The sequence below is a fragment of the Macaca nemestrina genome, chromosome 15, assembly GCF_043159975.1.
Source record: "Macaca nemestrina isolate mMacNem1 chromosome 15, mMacNem.hap1, whole genome shotgun sequence".
NCBI classification, from domain to species: domain Eukaryota; kingdom Metazoa; phylum Chordata; class Mammalia; order Primates; family Cercopithecidae; genus Macaca; species Macaca nemestrina.
In genome coordinates, this window is record NC_092139.1 from 63,248,503 (window position 1) to 63,274,685 (window position 26,183).

A 26,183-nucleotide genomic window follows, 5' to 3' on the forward strand; every position below is an offset into this window, starting at 1 on the left:
TTGTGAACAGTGCTAGAAGGAACATGGGAGTGCATGTATCCCTTCAATCTACTGATTTCCTTTCTTCTGGATATGTACCCAGCAGTGGATCATATGGTAGCTCTAGTTTTAGTTTTTGAGGAACCTCCTAACTGTCCTCCATAGAAGCTGTACTGACTCACATTTCCACCAACAGTGTATGAGGGTTCCCTTTACATCCTCGCCAGCATTTGTTATTGCCTGTCTTTTAGAGAAAAAGCCATTTTAACTGGGGTGAAATGAGATCTCATTGTAGTTTTGATTGTCTTTCTCTGATATCAGTGATGTTGAGCACCTTTTCATATACCTGTTTGCCATTCATATGTCTTCTTTTGAGAAATGTCTGTTCAGATGTTTTATGTATCTTTTAAAAATTATTTTAACTTCTGGGGTACATGTGCAGGATGTGTAGGTTTGTTACATAGGTAAATGTGTGCCATGGTGGTTTGCTGTACCTATCAACCCATCGTGTAGGTATTAAGCCTGGTATGCATTAGCCATTTTTCCTGATGATCTCTCCTGCTTCTGACAGGCCCTAGAGTGTGTTGTATCCCTGCCTGTGTGCATGCGTTCCCTTTGGTCGGCTCCCACTTATAAGTGAGAACATGTGGTGTTTGGTTTTCTGTTCCTATGTTAGTTTGCTGAGGATAATGGCTTCCAGCTTCATCCATGTCCCTGCAAAGGACATAATCTCATTCCTTTTTGTGGCCACATAGTGTTCCATGATTTATATGCACTACTTTTTCTTTATCCAGTCTATCAATGATGGGCATTTGGGTTGATTCCATGTCTTTGCTACTGTGAATAGTGCTGCAATGAATATATAGGTGCATTCATCTTTATAAAATAAAAATTTATATTCCTTTGGGTATATACCCAGTAATGGGATTGCTGGGTCAAATGGTATTTCCGATTCTAAATATTTGAGGAATCACCAGAGTGTCTTCCATGATGGCTGAACTAATTTACATTCCTGCCAACAGTGTAAAAGTGTTTCCGTTTCTTCTCAAACTCACCAGCATCAGTTGTTTCTTGACTTTTTAATAATTGCCATTCTGATGGGTATGTGATGGTATCTCATTTTGGTTTTGATTTCCATTTCTCTAACGATACGTGTTGGGAGCAAGCCCACCAAAATCCAGCATAAACTGGCCCCAAGACTGGTTATAAACAAAATCTCTGCAGCACTGTGACATGGTCATAAAGGCCCTAACGCCCAAGCTGAAAGGTTGTGGGTTTATAGGAATGAGGGCAAGGAAAACCTGGCCCACCCAGGGCGGCAAACCACTTAAAGGCATTCTTAAGCCAAAACAAGAGCAGGAGCGATCTGTGTCTTAAGGACGTCTTCCTGCTGCAGTTAACTAGCCTAACCTATTCCTTTAATTCAGCCCATCCCTTCGTTTCCCATAAGGGATACTTTTAGTTAATTTAATATCTATAGAAACAATGCTAATGACTGGTTTGCTGTTAATAAATATGTGGGTAAATCTCTGTTCAGGGCTCTCAGCTCTGAAGGCTGTGAGACCCCTGATATCCCACTTCACACCTCTATATTTCTGTGTGTGTCTTTAATTCCTCTTGCGCCACTGGGTTAAGGTCTCCCCATCCGAGCTGGTCTTGGCAATCAGTGATGTTGAGCTTTTTTCCATATGTTTGTTGGCCGCATCTATATCTTCTTTTGAGAAGTGTTTGTTCATGTCTTTTGCCTACTTTTTAATGTGTTTGTTTGTTTTCTTCTTGTAAACTTCCTTAAATTCCCTGTAGATTCTGGATATTGGACTCTGTCAAATAGATAGATTGCAAAAATTTTTTCCCATTCTATGGGTTATCTGTTCATTATGATGATAGTTTCTTTTGCTGTGCAGAATCTCTTTAGTCTAATTAGATCCCATTTGTCAATTTTTGCTTTTGTTACAATTGCTTTTGGCGATTTCAACATAAAATATTTGCCCATACCTATGACCTGAATGGTATTGCCTAGATTTTTTTCTAGGGTTTTTATAGTTTTGTCTTTTACACTTAAGACTTTAATTTATCTGGAGTTAGTTTCTGTATAGGGTGTAAGGAAAAGATCCAGTTTCAAAGTTCTGTGTCTAGCTAGCCAGTTTTCACAACACCATTTATTAAATAGGAAGTTCTTTCCCCATTGCTTGTTTTTGTCAGGTTTGTCTTCTTGCCTAGAGATTACACATTGAATTACCATTTGGAGATCATCCCCCTCACACACACCTGGTGTGGATCAAAGGTAACAGGGGCCAAAAGGAGAAAGTTTGAGCCTTGCCAGGTGAATACTGGTGCTGAACAAAGTGACTTGTGTCTATTTTCTTGCATGTATTTTACATTGGCTGGGAAGGAAAATATTAATTTGATTCCCCATGCAGCCTGTTGGGCAGCATCTTGCAAAATTGAGAAGCTTTGCTTATGGTTCCATCAAACAGAAAAGGATGATTTTATTTAGTAATGGGGCTTGGCTCCCATATCTATGATACAGTGAACGGGGACATCAAAGCTGCTCTGTTCTTCTGAAAGCTGCAGAGAAAGGGAACCCAGAAACCTGGTTTGCTGGCAAAAAAAAAAGGGGGGCAAGAAATTCTTACCAACCAAGTTTCTCATCTTTTTTTTTCTCTGTCTCTCTCCCTCCTCCTCCCACTGTTTGTGTGTGTGTGTGTGTGTGTGTATATGTGTGTGAGTGCAAATGTAAACATGATTGTCTCCTCTGCAAAGGTTTAATAGAAAAAAGGATTTGTGAGACTAGTCTTAGGCTGTAGCAAATCTGGAGCAATTTTTTCTAAGAATTTGTCTTTCTGTTTTGTTCTTTAATGGAGAGAGAGGTATCACAGGAGAGAAGATGGGCTTAGGACCACTATAAGCCTGCTTTTCAAGCCAGCCTGGCAGCTGGTCATTTACAAAGTTGCTGGGGGTCCCTGAGACTAGTGCCATATGACGTTTCTCTCTTTTTGTTTTATCTACTTGAGAGCTTAACCTTGTGACCATGTGAGAAAGAAAACTTGATACTTTCTCTTGGTCTCTGCCATCCAGCAGACAGGAATTTGGGGATTCATTTATAGCCCTAAACATTATCTTGGGCAGTTAAAAGCCTTTGCAAGCTTGAAACTGACTCCTCTAGGCTCTTTCTGGGAAGAGCAACAGAACCTGCTGAATGCTGTAGCTCAGTAACCAAGGCTTTGGTCTTTGGACAGTGGCTGCCCCCAGGTTCAATTCATGGCTTTGGGATTGATTCCTTTCTGGTTTGTTATTTGTGTAACTCTGCCATTTTTTGAGGGTTCCCCACCCCATGGATAGCTTCTGATTTCCTGTCTTGAATTTTCCTTTCTCTGAAATATCATGGGGAAATTCTAAACTTTTTTTAAAAAAACTGTTTAGCATCTCTTTGAAACACTTCATGAGTTCATGGTTAAGTTATAACCTTAGTTAATACGTATTCATTTTATGTGAGAGGTTATCTGGTATGGAATTCAAAAGTCAGAAACGTTGGCTATGCTCATCAGAGCCTGGTAATAAGAGATTTTAAAAGATTTTTTAACAAAAGAACTCTGTAATTAAAAGTGGTTTAATTAAAAATAGATATCCAGAGTTGGATGGGGTAACGCTGGATATCTATTTTCATGCCTGTAATGCCAGTAGTTCAGGAGGCCAAAGCAGGACGATTTCTTGAGCTCAGGAGTTTGAGATAAGCCTGGAAAAGAAAGTCAGACCACATTACAAAAATAAATAAATAAATAAATAAATAAATAAATAAATAAATAAAGTATCCAAACTGTATCTGTTTATAAGACATTTATCTTTTCCTCTTCTTGATTCATGTCTTTCTGGAAAAAGTTTTTTTCTTCTGAATTGTTTTCCTCCATTTTTTCTTCTTGCCACTCTTGAGGCTCACATGAGAGAACCTAGATAAATTCTAATAGCCTGGGACTCATAGGGAAAAACAGAGGAGGTGCCACAGACCCCATTCTGAGAAAAACCTGTGTTCCTCGTGGAACCTCAGGAACTGATCTCCCTCGAAATCTAAGTCTTGGTTTAATTTTCAGTTTTACATTTTGTTACCTGATTTTTTTGGGGGGTGTATCAGAAATTCCTTCACATTATGAGAGAGCTTTTAGCCATAGTTTGCAATAAGCAGATGAGAAATACACTATAAGGGACTGTTAATGGCAATTAGGAAGAATACTTGGCTCCTTGCATGCTTGGATCAGAGAAGCATGCTCTTGACCACCTAGAAGGTATGGAAACATCCCTAATCCCACTGTGAGATGAGAATCCATGGGGGATGGGCTGATTACAAAATGTGCTGATTGGCTTTGGATTTTTTTTGCAATAAAATGCAGGGTAGAAGCACTGCAGTAGTTTCTTCTGCAGTATTTCCCTATGGGAGGAGTCCATGATTCCATATAAAATGGCACCCTTAATTTGGGGGATCTGTTTTTGCCTTCCAGCTATGTCTGCTTATTAGGGTCTAGAAACTGCATGCTTTCCTAGCCCTGCTTCTCAAAGGGCTCTAGCTCAATTCCAGTAATCCCATTAGGTAACTTAAGAAATGGCAAATGAAAAATCTTACAACGACTGGATTTTCTGTCTGTCTTTGTATTTATATGTGATATGTGTGTGATGTTTACATAAAAGAGTTCTAATTAATTGGTTTAAAGAAAAGTAAGAACAGATTTGATCTGCACTTCTGTCCTGTGTCTGTCCTAAGCTCCACACCTGGTACATAATTAAAATGACCTACTAACCAGGTTTTTCACCAAAAATAGAAGTTGCACAGAGTTAACAGTGTAGCATGTATTTGAGGCTACTGAAGAAACAGTTCCACATGCAAAGCATGTAAGAAAAGTAGAATGTACTTTTGGTAAAAGATTGTAAGAAGACATGGGAATATGGATTTCTTGCCCAAGTTTAGAGGGTTAAAGTATTGCTTTAAGGGAGATAGGAAAAATCTAAAGGTTTAAGCAAGTTGGGGAAGGTTTATAAAAAATTAATTTTAAAAGAGATTTTGTGTGTAAACATATTGGCTAAAGTTAAAGGGGTATTAGTCAATGTTTCCATAAGTTGAACATAGGAATAAAAGCATAACAGAGTTTTCTTAAAACATGGTTAGGCTCTGTAAGAATAATAACTAAATTGGAAAGGGCTATAAAAAGTTTATAGAAACATTAACTTACAGTTTAATTAACACTGGATAGATTTATAGAATTTTAATAAAAACTATCTTTAGCATTAAAGATGCAATAATGTAAACATGAACTTTGGTTTTCTCTTTTGATAAAGATTCTTAAGTAATACTGAGAGGCAACGAAAAAATTTTGTTTGCCTTTCAAGGGAGGGGAGAGGGAGGAGACCAATTCAACAGGCTTCATGCTGTCTTCACTGGGTCTTGTAGTTTGAGAAAATGAGTCTCTTTTCTATCAGACTAAAGGTTTTTTCCTTTTTAAAACTTTATGAGTTATCATTTTGGATAAACAAATGACTTAAGGTAACCTAGGGTTCTATTTTGTGATATCCAGTGTTTTAAACCTTTGATATTTGACAAATCTGTGAAGATCAAATTCAAAGATAAAAAAATAGGTCCCCTAAAGTCCAAAAAGACACAGTCTGCTTATTTAATGTATTAAAATCATGCAGAAAACATGGCCAAATATAAAATGGTGCTTAGCTTTCTTTGGGCTATATTCATATAAATACATTATTAGCATGTATTTCAAAATTGTATAAGATTCCTATAATTTTGATATGCCTTAGCACACATTTGACAAGGACATTTGTAACCTCTGTGGCACATAATAATTTAACATAACAATTTTAATGTTCTTGTCAATTGTGTTTGACTTTGGCTGTCCTGAAATGTCTTCTCATCCACAGACAATTGTTGTCTTGTTCTGATACTCTTTAGAAGATGGTTTTATAATCAGTAATAAAACTTGGACAGGTGCTCTTGAATGCAAGTTTCTGATAGCTTTGGAGATTGCAACATTAGAATAAAGGAAAAAACCTTCAGGACTCCCATGGAGAGCTGAAATGTTCATGAATATTAAGCAGAACAAGGGCTTACTGAACTAACAGAAAACTGAGCTAATCTTGTCCTTTGCTTTGTTTTGTTTTGTTTTGTTTTTTTGCTTAAAACGTGGCTGATCCTTTTTGTTTTTCAGAGAGCCAAGAAAACTTCTTTTGAGCTACTTACAGCTTTTAACAACTGAATAAAATATATTCCTGTGAACAAAATTGGGAGCATATTTGTTTCTCTCTACCTGATTTGTCCAGAATCTGGAAGCTATTTGCAAGTATTCTTAATTTATGGCTACATAATTATTTGCATAAGTGCAATAAAAATGTTTTCTTTTGCAACAGGACACAATTGGAGAAACTGTTTATTTTACCAAGGTTTTGACTGGAATGGCATGTTTTTGTTTAAGGAATCAAATTTGACTTCTAGAGCCAATAAAAACCCCTAGGGAAAACTGGCCTCATACCTTGTCTACGCAGTCCCTGTACAGGGTTCCTAACCTATGGTATGTAAAGAATATCACTTTCCAACAGGCACAGGAATCTTAAGTTAACCTGGCATCTCAAGAAGAGAGGAATGTACCCAACTCATAGGCATTTGAGAGTACAAACCCATGGCTGGGATGGGCTTTAAAAAAGTCTTATCTAAGGCTCTTTATACAGAGTTCCAACAAAGCCAATTTAAAAGGCCTATGTGAAAAATAATTATTCTTGCTGTGCTCTATGCAGATAATCATGCCAAGTGTAATAAAACTAAAGTTTATTTCACAAACAAATTGGACCTATCAGGATTTGTTTTTAATAAAAATAAGGACTGAAGAAAGAAAAAATTATGTTTCAAAAACTATAGTACACGTGTTATTAGTTGCTTTTGAGGGTTTTTTTTTTTTTCCTGCCATTTAAACTGAAACCTAAATTTTGGGAGGCTAAAAGTGCCCTAACTCATGCTTTTAAATCTTTACTTTTAAAACTGTGAATTGCACTCCTTGTCCTAGAACTCATTATTCATCTTATTGTACACTGTTTTCTTAAATGTTGTACTAAAACTGTAGATAAGAATATGAATGCCTTTGTCATGAAAGCCTTGGAACCTCAGCCCGGCCTGCATGTGTACACTCAAACAGCTCAGATAGCTGCAAAGCAGTTCTGCTTCTCTCACCTTGGGGTCAACACCTATCCCACCAAGCCCCCTGTCAGCAGGAGGAATCCAGAGCAATTGGCGGCCTTTTTCCATCTTCATAGCCCACACCTTAAGAATAAGGTGCTATGAAACCCTAAGGGAGGGATTGAAACAGCCTTTGCAAAAATTATAACTGAGGAAATTATGACAGTGAAAGAGATCAGACCTAACCGATTCTATCTTGCTTCTAACCTTTAAGCTGTCCTTGTTCATTCCTGGACACAGGCCAAACTAACCCTGGGAAGGAATTTGCAGACCCTACACTCAATAGATCAGGTGACACCACCTAGAATGGTAATCTGGCTCAATCAGTTCTGAGATCCTACCCAGGAACAGAAGACAGCAAGGAAACCTCACTTTGACCCCCTGTGATTCCATCTCCAACTTGATCAATCAGCACTCCCCACTTCCCTAGCCCCTACCTGTCAAATTGTCTTTAAAAACGTAGGCTGGGTGTGGTGGCTCACACCTGTAATTCCAGTACTTTGGGAGGCCGAGGCAGGTGAATCACGAGGTCAGGATTTCGAGAGCAGCCTGGCCAACATAGTGAAACACCATCTCTACTAAAAATACAAAAAAAATTAGCCAGGCGTGGTGGCACTTCTGTAATCCAAGCTACTCGGGAGGCTGAGGCAGGAGAATCACTTGAACCCGGGAGGCAGAAGTTGCAGTGAGCTAAGATCATGCCATTGCACTCCTGCCCAAGTGACAGTGTGAGACTCCATATTAAACAAACAAACAAACAAACAAAACTTAGATCCCCAAATGCTCAGGAAGTTAAATTTGAATAATAAACTCTGGTCTTCTGCAAAAATAAAGTAAAAATACAGGTATGTTAACTCTAATAAAGTCTATTGTTACGAAGCATTTTTGAGTTTCTATAACAGCAGGACAATATTACAAGACAGAAACTTCAAAAATCACTTCATTGCAACTCTGAGTCCCTAAGGGAAAGAGACAAAAAAGTGGAAAAATCAAATGCTTTTTTAATGGCACAGAGGTCATTGTTTTCTTCTATAATTACAACAGCAAAATCTAGATATCTGTATATATATTTATATATAATATATATAAAAATGTATATGTGTTTTTCACAGTTTAGATAGCATGAATAACCTTTTAAAATAGCAACAAGAAAAATCTAGCACAGTTTAAAGCCTATACTGAATCCTCTGTGTTCATTCCTGATTACCAAGTGGAAACACGGAAATCCCAGGCTGGCACTCCTCTCCCAGAGATGCAGGACCAGAGCTGGGCTGGTTTTTAATCAGCAGAGGGATAACCCGATTGGAACGTCTCCTACTACACAGCAAGCTCAAAGGTGGGATGCCTTAGGATAGGGCAGGGCCCAGAGCAGATGTGAGACTCCTAGAGTTTAGTGGCAATAAAAGGGTTTAGAGAAGCATAATTACTTAATATGTGATTGTACCATGAAATTTTACTTAGCAATATATTTTATATCTTTTTAACATATTTTTAAAAATATAAATATATCTGCATTAAGCAAACTTTAAGAGACATGAAGGGTAAAAAAGAAAAAAATACAATAATGGAAAAATATCTTAATATCTCACAGACCTCTGCAATATCTTAGCAGAAATTGGAGACTGTGGAGGTCACTCCTCCTGAATGAGAAAACAGCTGAGTCTATAAAACTGCACTTGGCTTCTCCGCAGGCTTTGAGGTGTGCAGGACCAGCCCCTACCCCTGACTCAGACATAGCCCAAGTCTCCCCTCTTCGGTTTACACAACTATACAGGTTAATGATATATTTCAGAACTTCATAATCACATATACACATACACACATATGCCTAGTACTTACAGGTACATGTGAAAATACAAAACTGAACACATATCAAATACCAAAGCAAAACTTGTATTTATTATTACTATAGTTATTGAATTGAATTTAAATTATTTTGTTTTATACTATCATGTTGTAGTGCAAAATAATGTTTTGCTATGTGATTCTCTATTCCAATGCCAATAAACAAATATATCTAAATGCATGTTTCTGTAAAACTAAATGTAAATGCCATTCTTGCCACATACATTAATAAAATATATGTGGTATTTATGCATAAAATCTGTGTTGGCTTGTTTGTCATTTATGTTATCGGTATATATATATAATTATATATATATAAAATTAGCTGATATAATTTTTAAATATCAGTCAACTATTAATACATGTAATAACCAATAAGATAAACACTTTTAAATGTTATTACATTTTTGGTTAAGTTCATATTGTATTTTTTATAAAACCCAGGATAAAATATTTTATTTAGAAATTAGCTTTGCTTTTGACGATTGTTTTTGCATGAATTTTCAATACAAATTCTGGATGTTTATTTGACAATACTGGATGCTAGAGAACCTCCAGTAGTATGGAACTGAAATCAGCCCAGGATTCCCAGAATTTCCTCACAATGGCAGCTTGCTAGAGCGCACTCTGGCAGTGTGCCAACACAGTAGGAATTTGGACTTCATCATCAAAGCACTAGTGAGTCCCAGGGATGAGCACACAGAGGGCAGCAGGAGCTGCAGAGCCCACTTTGTGGTACTTAGGGAAGAGAAGGGATGGGGTGGGGTGATGTCTGAAGGACTGTAGAAAGGGTGAAGAGGCAGAGTCTACAGGTAGATGAGCGTGTTCTAAGGATAACTGTTACCCTATTAAACATAGTTGGCTTCAATGATCATGAAGAGAAGAGAACTGATTCACCAGACATGGAAGAGACAAAATGAAAGACTTGCTGCTTCCTTGCCAGGAGGCTGAGGAAGACTAAAGGCATTTACAGAAGAATGAAAAGTAGATAAACAATCTGAAGAGCAGAACATCAGCACCCAGCCAAGACAGAGGAACTGAGCATTTAAGGTGGTGTTTCAACCCCACAAAGGGAGATGAAAGGTAAAGAAACTCAACACCATGCAGATGCTGAGTTATTGTTAAAAAGGCATTTACAAGAGTGTGACAGACACAGCGCAGAAATAAAAAACCCATGCATGGAAGCAGAGTTTCAATTAGGCATATGCAGTTTCTTATTATATTATCAAAATCATACTAAGCATTGCTAGTATTAGTATTGCTAGTATTATTCTAAAAATGTGAAAGGTCAAAAGTTGAATTAAATCCCTGTTCTAAGTTAATGATTTGCAGGTGAAAGAAACCATAGATTACAAGGAAGAAATGGAGAGAGCTCCTGAGAAAACATTTGCTTGACCAGCTCCAGAATCAGCAAGATCAAAAAGCAAACCGCACCGTCCCCAGGAATCTGAGATGAAACTGCTTCCTAAGAGAACCCTGGTGTCCTGAGTGATTCCCTGGTTGTTGCTGAGAGCTGCCTAGTGGCCTGAGCACTCCCTGTTGGTCCTGAATTCCCTCAGGTATCCTGAGTGCCTCCTGATGGTCTTGTGTGCCTTTAGGTGGTCCTGTTACTCCTGGTGGTTTCTGAGAACCTCTTGGTGGTCCTGTGTGTTTCTTGGTGGTCTAGAATGCACCATCGTGATTCTGTGTCCCCTGCTTGTCCTGAGCCCCTTGGTGTCCTCAGTGCCTCCTGGTGGTTCTGAGCACCCCCTGGTGTCCTGAGCACCCTTTATTATGAGGTCTCCTCCTGTCTCCCTGCGGGGAGGTTTGTGTCTGGGCTCACGCAGTTGTCCCCTCACTGCGTCTCTCACAGTAATGCACTGCCTACTCCTCAGCTCTCAGGTAGATCATTTTTAGGGAGATTGTGCTGGTAAGTGTTGTCCCTGGGAATTGAGTCGTCTTTGTACTGACACAGGACAGCATTGAGAACTTTTGCTTGAATCACTCATTGCTACCATCCACTCCAGCCTCCGTTCTCCAGACATCTGGACTCAATTCATGCTGTAGTCAGTGGAGGGGAATCTCGGTGCTTTGCAAAGAGACCCAGAGAACAGCCAGGCTACTTTGCCAAATAAAACAATGTAGATCTAGTAAACCTTTCAGGTTTTCCAGGAATTTAGGGACAGGGTGTGTGGAATAGGTGAAACACAGATGCTTTTTAATCACAGTGAAACTATTTTTTATGATGGCCAATGATGAACACATGGCATAAATAATTTGTGAAACCTCAGAATTTTTTGAGACACAGTGTTAACCTAAATGCATAACAACATAAAAAGTATCTAGCAGGTCATGAAACGCTGGAAGAAATGAAAGCTGTATGAAAACATCTCACAACTACTAAAATGTTTGTTTGAACTAATTTCACTGGAGAAGGTGGGGCATAAGTCTCTGACACAAGTAACTCTGGAAAGAATTCAATTTTCTGACTGTAAAGTATAAATAAGCTGCATGTAAGCACTGTATTCTATTTGATAAACACATTTCCAACAAGCTTCAGTTAAACAATTCTAACACAGTTTGTGTATCTTGAAATTGTGCACTAAGTAAATTAATGTCATATGGTAAGAGAGGTTTCCTCACTGTTGAGTGTGGGATTATGGACAGGCCAAGAAGGAAGGCTATGAATGTCTATGTGGATCACAGTAGGGTGAACACATCAGTGTGTTCTTATGTTGAATGTAATATGGATACAGAAGATTAGATACATAAACAGTTTAATTTTTAATTTTTGCCAATAAATAGCATATGTATATATTTATGGGTACATGAAGCACTTTGATATATCATGAAGTGCATAATAGTCACACTTTGGTAAGGGGTGACATCCCTTCAGGCATTAATCCTTGGAGTTACCAACATTACAATTGTACATTTTTAGTTATTTTTAAATCTACAATTAATTATTAAGGACTATGCTTACACTGTTGTGTTATCAAATATTACATCTTATTCATTATTTCTAACTACCTTTTGTATCCTTTTACCATTGCCAATAACCCCCATCTACCACAGACCTTCCCAGCCTGTGGTTACCATATTTTTACTCTCTCTCTCCACGAGTTCAATTGTCTCAATTTTTAGCATCCAAAAATAAATGAGAACATGTGAAGTTTGTCTTTCTTTTCTGGGCTTATTTCAATCAATATAATGAACACGTTTCATCCATGTTGTTGTGAATGACAGAATCTCATTCTTTTTTATGACATAATATTAACCCATATCCTATAGGTACCACATTTTATCTATCCATTCATCTGTTGATGGGCACTTAGATTGCTTTCAAATTTTGGTGATTATAAAAAGTGCCATAACAAACCTGATAGTGCAGATATTCCTTTGATATATTAATTTTCTTTTTGGGGGGCATATATACCAGCAATAGAATTGTTGGATCATATGATAGCTCTGTTATTCCTTTTTTTAGGAAATTCTAAACTGTTCTTTATAATGGTTGTACTAATTTAAATACCCACCAAGTTTATGAGGGTATGAGGATTCCCTTTTCTCCATATCCTCACCAGCATTTGTTATTGCCTGCCTTTTGGATAAAAGCCATTTCAAATGGGGTAAGATGATATTTCCTTGTAGTTTTCTTTTGCATTTTTCTGACTATCAATGTTGTAGAGTACATTTTCATATTCCTGTTTGCCATTTGTAAGTCGTATTTTGAGAAAAAAAATTTGCCTGATTTTTGTTTGGTTTACTAGATGATTTTCCTATAGAGTTGTTTGAGATCCTTGCATATTTTCATTATTAATCCTTTGTCAGAGGGGTGATGTTTCTTTACCTCACATTATGAAAAGCTTGATGTCATTATTCACAGGCACATCCCTGAATATATACACAACATCCATGGAAAATCTGTCATTTGGCAGTGTTGTCTTTGACAGCCTGTTTACCTGATGTCTCTGTTTAGCTGTCTCTGTCTCTCAACATAACAACTAGATGTTTTTCGCACTCATTGCTGGCATGGTGTCACTGTTTTGTGTCATAAATTGATCCACAGTCAAATGCAATTAAATGTGTCCTATTTGGAGGGTCAGGTTTTGAGATTTGTCATGACCCACAATGTTTTGTTTTGTTTTGTTTTGTTTTTTTAGAAATTAGGTGTAGCAATATTTCGCAGACTAGCCTTGAAATCCTTGGTTCAGATTATCCTTCCAGCATAGCGTCCTGACTAGTTAGAAATACAGTCATGTGCCCAGATGATTATTCTTAAATTATGATTTCTCTCATTCTCTCAGCTAAACTGAGTGTATTATCGCTTAACATATTGCTCTCATGGAGCTGTCAGCTTTCCATTAATTATTTACCATAACAATATATCATATGTTTTAGGAGAACCTTGTGGTAGAAATTATTCACATTCAACTGCAAATAAACTCGCACCCTTTAGAGAAAGTTTTTGTATCTCTGCTTTTCATGCCCTGCGACTTTATAAAAATATAACTGCCCCTGCCTTGGTGTGGAAGAAAAGTTCCTGTATCTCAGAGGGACACTCCTGCTTTAAGAATAGAAATCCGCATGGGAATGGAGGACTCCTATACCCCCGTTGTGCCTCTCCCAGAAAACTATCCAGATCCTCTACCCTACAAGTGGGCTGGAGTGAGAATAATTGGGGGCCCCTTGTTCTTGTCCTACAGTACATGGCATAGAAGCTCTGTCATGTAAGTGGGGCTGGGAGGAGATAGGGATCCATCTCATCACAGACTGGAATTTAGTCTCCACCACAGAGATCTCACTCCAGGGCCTCAACTGAGATCTGGGGAAAGGAACCACCATCTTCTTGTCAGATCAGTTCAACATCAGGCTTCTGTCATCCTGAGCTGCAAATGAGAGAGTAATTCTCATCTCTCAAGTATGATGGATCCTCACTGCCCTTACTGAGACTTGGTAAATGTTTTAGTCTGTTTCAGCTGCTATAAGAGAACTCCGTGCAATGGGTGGCTCAGAAATAACATAAACATATTTTTCTGAATTCTCAAGGCTAGGAAGTTAAAGATCAAGATGCCTTTGAAATTGGTATCTGGTAAAGGCCTAATTCCTTATTCATAGATGACCATCTTTCTACTGTGTCCTCACGTGGTGGGAGAGGACAGAAAAGTTTCTGAAGTTTCTCACAAAGGCACTAATCCTACTTATAAAGATGACACCTCAACACCTCCCAAAAACACCTCTTCACTTACCAAAGGCCCCACCTCCTAACATCATCACTTTGGGTTTAGAATTCCAACAAAGGCATTGTGGGGGGTAATAAACATTCAGTCTATAGCAGTACATTTTATCAATCAATAATTTTTATTTACTGCATTTTCTTAGAATAATTTGCATTGATTTTTAATGGTTGAGATTTACAGTTTTTTGTTTGTGTGTTTGTTTTACCAGATGTGATTGTTTAAATGGAAAGCTTAGGGCTCCTTATGCCACCACTCTGGTAATTAGATAACTCCATTTATATTTGTGTTTGAAGCTTCTTCATGTTCTGAATGTTTTTCTCTTAAGCCGATTGCCATGGTGAAATTAATTTGTTCTCCCTCGTTGGTATTATCATTTGCTTGGAAATACACTTCTCTAGGTTTTCATGTGGTGAATTCACCTGTCTCTTATTTGTTTTTATTATAGTACCTTTCTGTATAATTTAAACTTTTTAGGCAAATATTTTGTATATTTTTGGATAGTTGTATATTTTGAAGAGAGCTCCATCTATTAGGATGTGTCCTCGTGTCCAACTTGCCCTGTCTCCCACACACTGATCTGCACTCTGTCGAGCCTGGGTCTCTCTCCTACCTTCTGTGGGGTTCTTTCTATGAACAGTGTTCTGCAACCCATTGTCTATTCTGTGGTCTTCACACCTCTTGGCCTACCTGGGTTTCCAGTTCCCTTTCCTCAGCTCCAAATCTACCTGGTTCTATGCCAACACTGTGGCCTGGAAGCTTCCTTAGGGAAGTACCTGATTGTGCATTCATCAGAAGGCTCCTTTTTATTATTTTCCCTCTCTCATTGGCCACTGTCTTTGTTGCCTGATGTCAAACAGCTTAAAAATGTGTTTAAGGTATTTCACTGTGTTTTCCAGTTCTTTCTGGTGGAAAGATACATCTAGTCTCACTTGTTATACCTTGTTTGAAAGTGATCATCTCGCCTACAGATAGTCAAACTAATTTTATGATGTCTACTGAGATTTATCTTGGAATATATACATATAGATATTCAACCCTAAATTCCAACAGAATTTTTATAGAAATTATAAAGCATATATATATATACACACACACACACACACATATACATATACACACACATGTAATATTTTGTAAAACTAATACTATACAACTGTCACATGAGAAAAGCAAAAGTTCTAAAATTCCATAATAAAAAAAATTCAATTTTTCTTTCAATGAAATTCCCCTATGGAAATACTGAGGCATTTTCTAGGACACTGCCCCAGTGGGCTTTATGAGGCCCCACTCAGAATGTGACCCAGCAGGCATGTGAGGGATTTCGATCCCTGTGGTTGGCATTCTGTCTCCTCCACATGAAAATTTGAGATCTTCCTACATTCCTTTGTTGGGTTGCTTCACCATTCTGGACATTGAGGGACAGAGAGGGTGTAGCAGGCCATAAACATCAATAGCGCCAGTGTCTTTGAGGATGGAGACACTAACCTGCACCAGAAAAGCAGGGACCCGCATGGGGCATAGCCTCAGTGTATAAACCTAACCATGTGGTAATATGTGTACCGCTCTGAGACAAGATTCCACATGGAACAGGTTGTGCCTTTCCGAGAGTGATGGCTCATTCAGGAAGGTGTGTACCTGGATGTGTCTGGTAAACTCTTTCTCAATCAAGGGATAATGATAATCCTTAGAGTGATTTGTTCGTGAAAAAGAAAAAATGGATCATGAAAGAAACTGATGTAGAAACAGTCACTCAACAATGTTTTTCATAACACAGTCGATTACCGATTACTTATGACACGCCCATATAAAAAGAAAAACACCGCCCTCTTATAGACTAAATACTGCCCAAACTTATCCTAGAGCTCTCAGAAAATGAATATTGAGATGATTTCTAGGATAACTGGATACCAAAGACAATGGTGTTCTTAAGTTTTCCGATACTTTGGTACCTACCTCATTAATTGATCATTTCTCACCTAGAGACCCATTCCAATGAAATGTCATTTTCAATTCAAGAAACAGTTCTACTGTGAGACAAATCGTCATCGTGGTGACTAAATGTGCGTATTGATTTTGACATCATGAACATGATCGTGATGATATTGATGGCATTCTCAGAAACATCCAGGTTCAAAAAACTAACTGCAGAGTCATATTTATTTTAGTGTAGCTTTCGATCAAGAAGGGCATACATTGAAAATGACATAGTCGGTGGTCTCCTGAGGGTTTTGTGCTGTTAAGAAAAGCAAGGCAAGCCTAAATTGTGGTCAGTTTCCTTGGCTTGTTCCTCTCTGCACCTGCTCCTCACTGGGTCTCTGCCTTGGATGGGCTCTGAGCACCTCCTACTGGTCGTCTGCTGCCTGTGCACCCAAATAAAGAAGGCGTTGGGGATCTGCTTCTGAAATGTTCACTTGTACATCTGGCCCCCAGCAAGCATCTCAGCCAGGACGGGGAGCTGCGCCTTGGATCTCCCCCATGTGACCTCATCTTGTGCACTGTGCTTCCTTGCAGCAAGGTGACAAGGTCAGATGAGTGGCCCTTCCTTCACAGATACTACTGGAAACAATTTTTAGCAAATCTAATTGTAGTTTGACAATATGATTCAGCAATCATACTCATAGGAATGTGCCTGAGTGACTCATACCCACACAAAAAAACTATGCGTGGACTTTCATTTACATTTCCCAAAACCTGGAAACTTTTTTTTATTAATTCTCATTAGTTCAGTCATTCTCAGATTTTAATCAGAAAACTAAACAATAACATTTTCTTTAACCAAACTTACAACTGACTAAGATGAGAAAATGGGGTCAGAAAAATCAAGACTGAGTTCTTACTTGCAGTCTAATGGTGGTAAGTTACATAATGGAGCTCTGGTGAGATAAGCTACTAGATGCTGTAATTTTTAACCTCTCAGTTACAGTCAACCAGCAATCCCCGTTAGCGAGGCATCTAAAGATCCCCCAACAAGGGAAAACTCTCTGACTCCATAAAACTACACTGGGAATCTCTCCAGGCTCTGAGGTGTACAGGAGTAGCCCCTATCCCAGATTATGCAGTCAGGCTAATCTCTGCTCTTTTCTTAGGAAAACAAGTGATGATTAGGATAAGCAGAAGACATACTCTACTGAAAGTCTCTGTACACGGAGAAAAACCAAAAAAGTGGGAAATGCATTTTTCTGACACATTGAACAACATCCATGAAAAACACAACTTCTGTGCCATGATGTCTTGCAGAATTAGGATGCAATGCAATAGGAGTAAATGTCAAAATCACAATTGTTTGCAGACTGCACAGTTGTTCATATAGGTTCCAATAAAATAACATCAAAGCCAGTGTTCTCTATAAGAGCTCAGAAACAGCATTTCAGAAGGCATTTTCCTCCCTCCTTCTACAGGCGACACAATGCGCATGGATCAGGTGCCCACCTGCTGCTTTCTGACGTCCATGGCATGGCTTTGTGCTGAAGTCCACATTGTGTGGTCAACTTGAATGAAGGGACTGCCTCTGCAGTGATTCTGAATCAGAGCCATTGCTGAGAGTCATGGAGGTCCCTTGCGGGGTAACATTGACTTGCAGAAGACTCAATTATATTCTGCACCTTCTTTTCACAGCACAGAAATAAAGGAAAGTTCTACCCAGCCCTCCCTCCCTCTCTCCTTCACCCAGGGACACACTTCCCTCATATGCCTTCAATTTCCCCAGCCTCATTTCACCTCTTGTGCATTTTCCCTCAAAAAGGCATGTGTGCAAACATAATCCAGTCTTGAAGTTTTCTGCTCATAAGACCAATGATAACACAAATATTTTCACAAAATTATATTATATGTAATTTGAGCATGACCATATTACCAAACATAAAATAAAAAATAATCACAGCAGCAATTAATTCTAGATATCACCTTGACTAGACCATCATCTTAGTTCCCGAATCACACACACATCTAGATGTCACTGTGATGTTACAATACAGGTATTATTAAAGCCTGTCATTAGTTTTCCCTAAGTCAGGAAGATTGTCCTAGATCACCTTGGTGGGAGGAACTCAATGAAAGCATAAGAGAAGACGATGTAACTCAATGAGGAGTTATAGAGGAGATGGGGCTCCTCTCCCAGAGCTGCACACTGTGAATCGCAGCTACAGGTCTTCCCCAGAATTCCAGCCTGTATTTTCCAGTGGCCAGCACTACTGACCTTAGGGCATGCCTAGCGGGACCCTAGAATTGCTGTCACAAAAAGCTCACAGCACAATAAAGTGTCAATTCTCACCTCTCCACAAAGCCACAGGTGAGAGAGGGGACTCTGTGACAATGCGAGAAGCACAAGACCAGCTCTCCATCAATATCCAATTTGAGAAAACAACCATTGTCCCCTTAGTGACTAATGTTCACTTCATTTCCCAAATTAGTCCGAGCACACAAGACAACAGGAGGATCCAGGCAATGGTGAGTGAGAAAATCCCCTCAGCCTCCCAGGTCCTGCAGGAGCCACAACCAGAACCACTACTGAGTTACACGTAACAGACCCAAGTCCTGGGATTTAGACCACAGAAAACACACCCTTTGTTTTCATTGAAAAGAAAGAGAAAAGAGAACTCTGAGACTAGTCTAGAGAGAAGAAAAATGGATTAGCAGAGAAAGGGACAACTGGATCAGTTCCGAGTCAGATGTGCACAGTTTTACAAGAGGAGGAAAAACATCTGTAAAAATGGCCAGGCTTTAAGGATCCCTTTTGGCTCCAATCTGAATCCCAAAGCCTGTTCTAATCAGAGATTCTCATGGAGGTCTTTGCCCTAAGTCTGACTGGAAAACACTTCCCAGATTCTGCTCTGCTTCCTGGGAACTCTAATTCTGGTATCTACGGCAGGGTTATTTCTGCTCCAGAGTGCCACTCTGCGTTCTGTGGGTGTGAGAATGTGTCTTCCTGTTTCGAAGAAGGAAAGAAAGATGAAAGAAAAAGAAGAAAGAAAGGAAAGAAAGAAAGAAAGAAAGAAAGAAAGAAAGAAAGAAAGAGAGAGAGAGAGAGAGAGAGAGAAAGAAAGAAAGAAAGAAAGAAAGAAAGAAAGAAAGAAAGAGAGAGAAAGACAGACAGACTACAGTTTTGCATTCAGAGACATCAAATGTGAATATAGAATTGTAAAGCTGGAGGAATTCCCTGGGGAAATTTGACAATGAGGCAGCCCCAGACACCGCTACCCCAGGGAAAGCCAGCCCTTAGCAAGATCTGCACCTCCCTATGGGGTCAGCCTAGTGTACAGTGACTCAACGCTCCCTGGGGGTCCCCGGCATCCCTGCAGGGAGGTTTCTGTCTGGGCTCAGTGACTTCTGCTCACTGTGTCTTTTGCACAGTAATACACGGCTATATCCTCAACACTCAGGCTGTTCATTTGCAGATACAGGGAGTTTTTGGTATTGTTTCTGGAGATGGTGAATTGACCCTTCACAGCATCTGGGTACCATGTGCTAACTCCATTACCACTAATAGTTGAGACCCACTCCAACCCCTTCCCTGGAGTCTGGTGAACCCAGCTCATGCCATAGCTACTGAAGGTGAATCCAGAGGCTGCACAGGAGAGTCTCATGGATCCTCCAGGCTGTACCAGGCCTCCCCCAGGCTCCACCAGCTGCACCTCACACTGGACACCTGCAAACAAAAAGACACCCTGGGCAGAAATGGTCAGATGTGTCTGCTGTTTCTCTCACTCATGTCCACTCACACTCAGTATCTCTAGTTCTCAATGAATCACCTTTTAAAACAGCAACAAGGAAAACCCAGGCCAGCCCAATCTCCACAGTGAGTCCTCTGTGTTCAGTGCTGAACACCGAATGGAAACACCTGGGCATCCCAGGACTGGGGCTCCTCTCCCAGAGCTGCAGGGTCAGGGCTGGGCTGGTTTTTATCAGCAGAGGGAGAAACCTGTTTGCATGTCTCTTACTATACAGGAAGTTCTGGAGTAGGAAACATGAGGAGAAGGCAACACCCAGATAAAATGATGGTGTCCTGCAGGAGTTTGGTAACAATGATGGTATTTGTATAAATTCTGTCTTATTATGAAATTGTGCTGTGATAAACACTTTACATTGATCACCATATTTCATTTTTAGATATTTGTGCAAATTATACTCTGTAGGAGTCAACAGTTTCTTCATTTACGGATGTGGACCTGAACCCACAAATCGAGGGGCTAAGTATGTGTCTAGGAGTTCATGTCTGCAATAAGTGAGCTCCAGCATTTGGCCCTGTGCTCCTCATTGCTAGCTCTGACATCTCCCTAAACCAAATCTAGGACAGAGCTGGATGTGCCTAGTGTGGATTGCAGAACCCACTTCCAGTATGGAGAACATAAGTGATTTTGCTGCACTCCAGCACTCACCAGACAATATGGAAAGAACAAGGGTTTTCAGGCAGATGAATTCAGGTATCTCTGACCTTTAATATATTTTCCTATCTTCCTATCATTCCTTTCTTGTCTAAGTTTCCATTTGTTTCATTGTAATAAACATTATGAGGTTTAACTTAAAGATAATAAACTTCACATATGTAAAGTGTACAATTAATAAACATGATGTGTCATCATTATCAAGAAAGTAGACAAGTGCATTATTCTCAACAATTTCTCTTGTTCTGCTGTATTCCTCCTCCTTCCCTCTTTCCTTCTTCTAGCATTTCCCAGTTAACTACTGATCTTCTTTATGCTTCAGATACATTTTCATTTTCAAGATGTTAAAAAATAAAAAAATATAGTATATAATCTCATTTGTTTGCCTTCTTTTACTCAACATAAATACTTACATATTTAACCTTGTTGTCATGTGTATCAGACATTTATTTATTATACATAATGGGCAGTATTACAGTGAACAATAACAACATTATTTGTTTTTCTATTAAGCAGCTGAACAATATTTGGATTATTTTATTATTTGGAGTCTTACTTAACAAATCTGCTACTCAGAAATGTACATAGATGAGAAATAGATTTTTCTTATTTTTCACAACAACATGAACTATAACAGCTAAAGACAGAGATATAAATTTGCAAATTTTATTTATACTTCAGATAATTGAAATTTTAAGAAAAATAACAAATCTGAAATCTAGGGAGAGGCAAGCTCTTGGAGTAACAAAGCCAGGGTATGAGATTATTTGAGGCACAGTCTGGCATTTAAAATGCAGACTATTACAAGATAAAAATATGAACACATATTGGGTTGCTTGAAGTTGAGTGTGGTGAGAGTGTTGTAGTGTGAAATTCTCACGGACCACATGAAAAATAGCTTTTTTGTCCTCTTTAATCCCTTTCCACTAGAATGGGGAGAGTCACAAAATTCCTCCTTTTCCAACTTGTCTGTCTGGGAGAGAATGAAAGTCTACACTTCTGAAATGCACACAGACCTACCTACCTTAAACCCACTACAGAAGTAAGGAATTACTCTGCAGGGCCAAGTCATGTAAACCAGAATGCTAGGGCACTGGTGCAACCTCTCCGGAATTGAGATGGGAACACAGGTCCCAACCAAAGTACTCTTAAGAAGCAGCTCCCCTCTCTTCTTATGGAATCAGAGCCTTAATCTGCAGGGCAGGATAGCAGATCTGAAAGGTGATGACACCGATGGAGAACACTGGAGCTGTGGGAGGGAACACCTGGGGAAAACAGGAGGACTCTACCCCAGGGTAAGGGGCAAGAACACACAGACCAGCATCTCATCTGGAGGAGGGTCAGGAAAATTCAGAAGGTCACACTGAGACTCAGGATCAAAATGTCTTTCTAGGACTATGGACCTAGGAATAAGGTCCTGGGAATATGGACCCAGGAAGAGGAACCAATGAATATGGACACTTTAGTCTAATGCCTTTCACCAATTTAGAAATTGTCAGTTAAATAAAACACTTGAATGCTCCTGAGGGAGCTGAAAGAGATTCCTTGGAGGACAGAACAAGGTGAAGAGGCAAAGTCAAGCAGAAAATACAAGGAAGGTATGATTGTAGGATCTGTATTCTCTGGTGGAAATAGAAGAACAGATTCCAATTACTTTTTTTTTTTTGAGACGGAGTCTTGCTCTGTCACCCAGGCTGGAGTGCAGTGGCCGGATCTCAGCTCACTGCAAGCTCCGCCTCCCGGGTTTACACCATTCTCCTGCCTCAGCCTCCCGAGTAGCTGGGACTACAGGCGCCCGCCACCTCGTCCGGCTATTTTTTTGTATTTTTTAGTAGAGATGGGGTTTCACCGTGTTAGCCGGGATCGTCTCTCGATCTCCTGACCTCGTGATCCGCCCGTCTCGGCCTCCCAAAGTGCTGGGATTACAGGCTTGAGCCACCGCGCCCGGTCCCAATTACTTTTTAAAACCTTCATATCAGACTTTAGTAACTTATATGATAAACTGGTTGGCCTCATCAACGGAGTCTTATTACCCTATCAGGGATGAAGGTCCATGAGGGTACATGGTGCAGTTCTAGTCATTTATGAGAAACCCACAACCAATATCATACTGAATGGGAAAAAATGGAAGAATTGCCTTTGAAATCTAGCACAAGACATGGATGCCCTCTCTTACCACTCCTATTCAACATAGTGTTGGAAGTTCTGACTAGGGAAAACAAGTAGGAGAAAGAAATAAAGGGTATCCAATTAGGAAAAGAGGAAGTCAAATTGTCCCTGTTTGCAGATGGCATGATTGTATATTTAGAAAACTCCATCGTTTCAGCCCCATATCTCCTTAAGCTGATAAGCAACTTCAGCAAAGTCTCAGGATACAAAATCAATGGGCAAAAATCAGAAGCATTCCTATACACCAATAACAGACAAACAGAGAGTCAAATCATTAGTGAACTCCCATTCACAATTGCTTCAAAGAGAGTAAAATACCTAGGAATCCAACTTACAAGGGATGTGAAGGACCTCTTCAAGGAGAACTACAAACCACTGCTCAACGAAATAAAAGAGGACACAAACGCATGGAAAAAGCATTCCATGCTCATGAATAGGAAGAATCAACATTATGCAAATGGCCATACTGCCCAAGGTAATTTATAGATTCAATGCCATCCCCATCCAGCTACAAATGACTTCCTTCATCGAATTGGAAAAAACTACTTTAAAGTTCATACAGAACCATAAAAGAGCCTGCATTGCCAAGACAATCTTAAGCAAAGAGAACAAAGCTGGAGGCATCATGCTACCTGACTTCAAACTATACTACAAGGCTACATAAACAAAACAGCATGGTACTGGTACCAAAACAGATATATAGACCAATGGAACAGAACAGAGTCCTCAGAAAAAATACCACACATCTACAACCATCTGATCTTTGACAAACCTGACAAACAAGAAATGGGGAAAGGATTCTCTATTTAATAAATGGTGCTGGGAAAATTCGCTAGCCATAAGTAAAAAGCTGAAACTGGGTCCTTTCCTTACTCCTTATACGAAAATTAATTCAAGATGGATTAGAGACTTAAATGTTAGACCTAATACCATAAAAACCCTAGAAGAAAACCTAGGTTAATACTATTCGGGACATAGGCATGGGCAAGGACTTCATGTCTAAAACACCAAAAGCAATGGCAACAAAAACCAGAATTGACAAATGGGATCTAATTAAACTAAAGAGCTTCTGCACAGCAAAATAAACTACCATCAGAGTGAACAGGCAACCTACAGAATGGGAGAAAATTTTTGCAATCTACTCATCTGACAAAGGGCTAATATCCAGAACCTACAAAGAACTCAAACAAATTTACAAGAAAAAAAACAAACAACCCTATCAAAAAGTGGGCAAAGAATATGAACAGACATTTCTCAAAAGAAGACATTCATACAGCCAACAGACACATGAAAAAATGCTCGTCATCACTGGCCATCAGAGAAATGCAAATCAAAACCACAATGAGATACCATCTCAAACCAGTTAGAACAGCAATCATTAAAAAGTCAGGAAACAACAGGTGCTGGAGACAATGTGGAAAAATAGGAACACTTTTACACTGTTGATGGGATTGTAAACTAGTTCAACCATTGTGGAAAACAGTATGGCGATTTCTCAAGGATCTAGAACTAGAAATACCACATGACACAGCCATTCCATTACTGGGTTTATACCCAAAGGATTATAAATCATGCTGCTATAAAGACACATGCACACGTATGTTTATTGCGGCACTATTCACAATAGCAAAGACTTGGAATCAACACAAATGTCCATCAGTGACAGACTGGATTAAGAAAATGTGGCACATATACACCATGGAATACTATGCAACCATAAAAAAGGATGAGTTTGTGTCCTCTGTAGGGACATGGATGCAGCTGGAAACCATCATTCTCAGCAAACTACCGCAAGAACAGAAAACCAAACACTGCATGTTCTCACTCATAGGTGGGAATTGAACAATGAGAACACTTGGACACAGGAAGGGGAACATCACACACCGGGGCCTATTATGGGGAGGGGGGAGAGGGGAGGGATGGCATTGGGAGTTATACCTGATGTAAATGACGAATTGATGGGTGCTGACGAGTTGATGGGTGCAGCACATCAACATGGTACATGTATACATATGTAACAAACCTGCATATTGTGCACATATACCCTAAAACTTAAATAAAATAAAACAGAACAGAAAAACAAAAACAGAATAAATACAAAACAATAAAAACAAAACAGAAAAGAAGAACATGAAAATAAATAAAATATTATATAACCCACTTAAACAAAAAAAAAGCGAATTATGTTTATACAACTTATGTAGTTTTTTTAATGATGTAAATATCACTTTGTTTTATTATGACAAATTTTAGACTTAGTACTTTCAGTTATACAAAGTGTTAAATGACATTTGTTAGCCTATTTTAGTGCAGGTGCTTTAAAATGTCAGCCAAACAGATGTTCCACTATAAACATGAATAAAAATGAGGGATAGTAAGACTAAACATAGAATATTTTATTATGTTAATATTAATATTAGTTAAAATTCAGTAGTGATAACATTGTATATAATTAATGAAGATGACAAGAAAGACTCCCAAGTTTATAATTTACAAAAAAAGTTGTAATTGGTTTAGTTATTTTTAAGTTAAAAAGTAATTTATTAATTTTGAACGGCAAGAAAATACGAACAAAGTTAAGCAGACATGACTCACAGTGCTATCCTGATCATTTCTGATTCTGCTTCTAATGTTATTCTGACCCTGCTAAATCTCAGTACCATCTCATATTCAATACTCAAGTAGATACTATAAATTGATTATATATATGTATTTACATATGTGTGTATAGGTGATGTATAATAAAAAGTGGAAGGGAGGAAGACCTATGCTCCCTAGGAAAGAAAGACATAAATGTCATTTTCCCACAGTTTTTGCTTCATAAGTGAAGGAGAAATAAAACCCTTTACAGACAAGCAAATGCTGAGAGATATTGTCACCACCAGGTATGACTTACAAGAGCTCCTGAAGGAAGCACTAAATATGGGAAGGCAAAACCAGTACCAACCCCTGCCAAAATATATCAAATTGTAAAGACCATCAACACTATGAAGAAACTGAATCATCAAATGGGCGATATTAGCAGCTAGCATCATAATGACAGGATCGAATTCACACATATCAATATTAATCTTAAATGCAAATGGGCCAAATGCCCCAATTAAAAGACATAGATTGGCAAATTGGATAGAGTCAAGATCATTTGGTGTGCTGTATGCAGGAGACCCGTCTCATGTGGAAAGACACAAGTAGCCTCAAAATAAAGGGATGGAGGAAAATTTTTCAAACAAAAGGAAAGCAAAACATTCAGCGTTGCATTCCTAGTCTCTGATAAAACAGCCTTTAAACCAACAGAGATTAAAAAAAAAAAAAAGACAAGGGAATTACATAATGATAAAGGGATCAATGCATCAAGAGCTAACTATCATA

At 38.9% G+C, this 26,183-nt stretch overlaps 1 long non-coding RNA gene across 1 annotated transcript in view; it reads right to left on the minus strand.

The window, feature by feature from the left end:
• Positions 1 to 3,078: 3,078 nt before the first annotated feature.
• Positions 3,079 to 26,183, minus strand: part of LOC139358874 (uncharacterized) — a 43,698-nt gene continuing 20,593 nt past the window's right edge. The window contains exon 5 of the long non-coding RNA XR_011614384.1: positions 3,079 to 3,715. This is a non-coding gene — a long non-coding RNA (uncharacterized lncRNA). The remainder of the gene's footprint in view (positions 3,716 to 26,183) is intronic.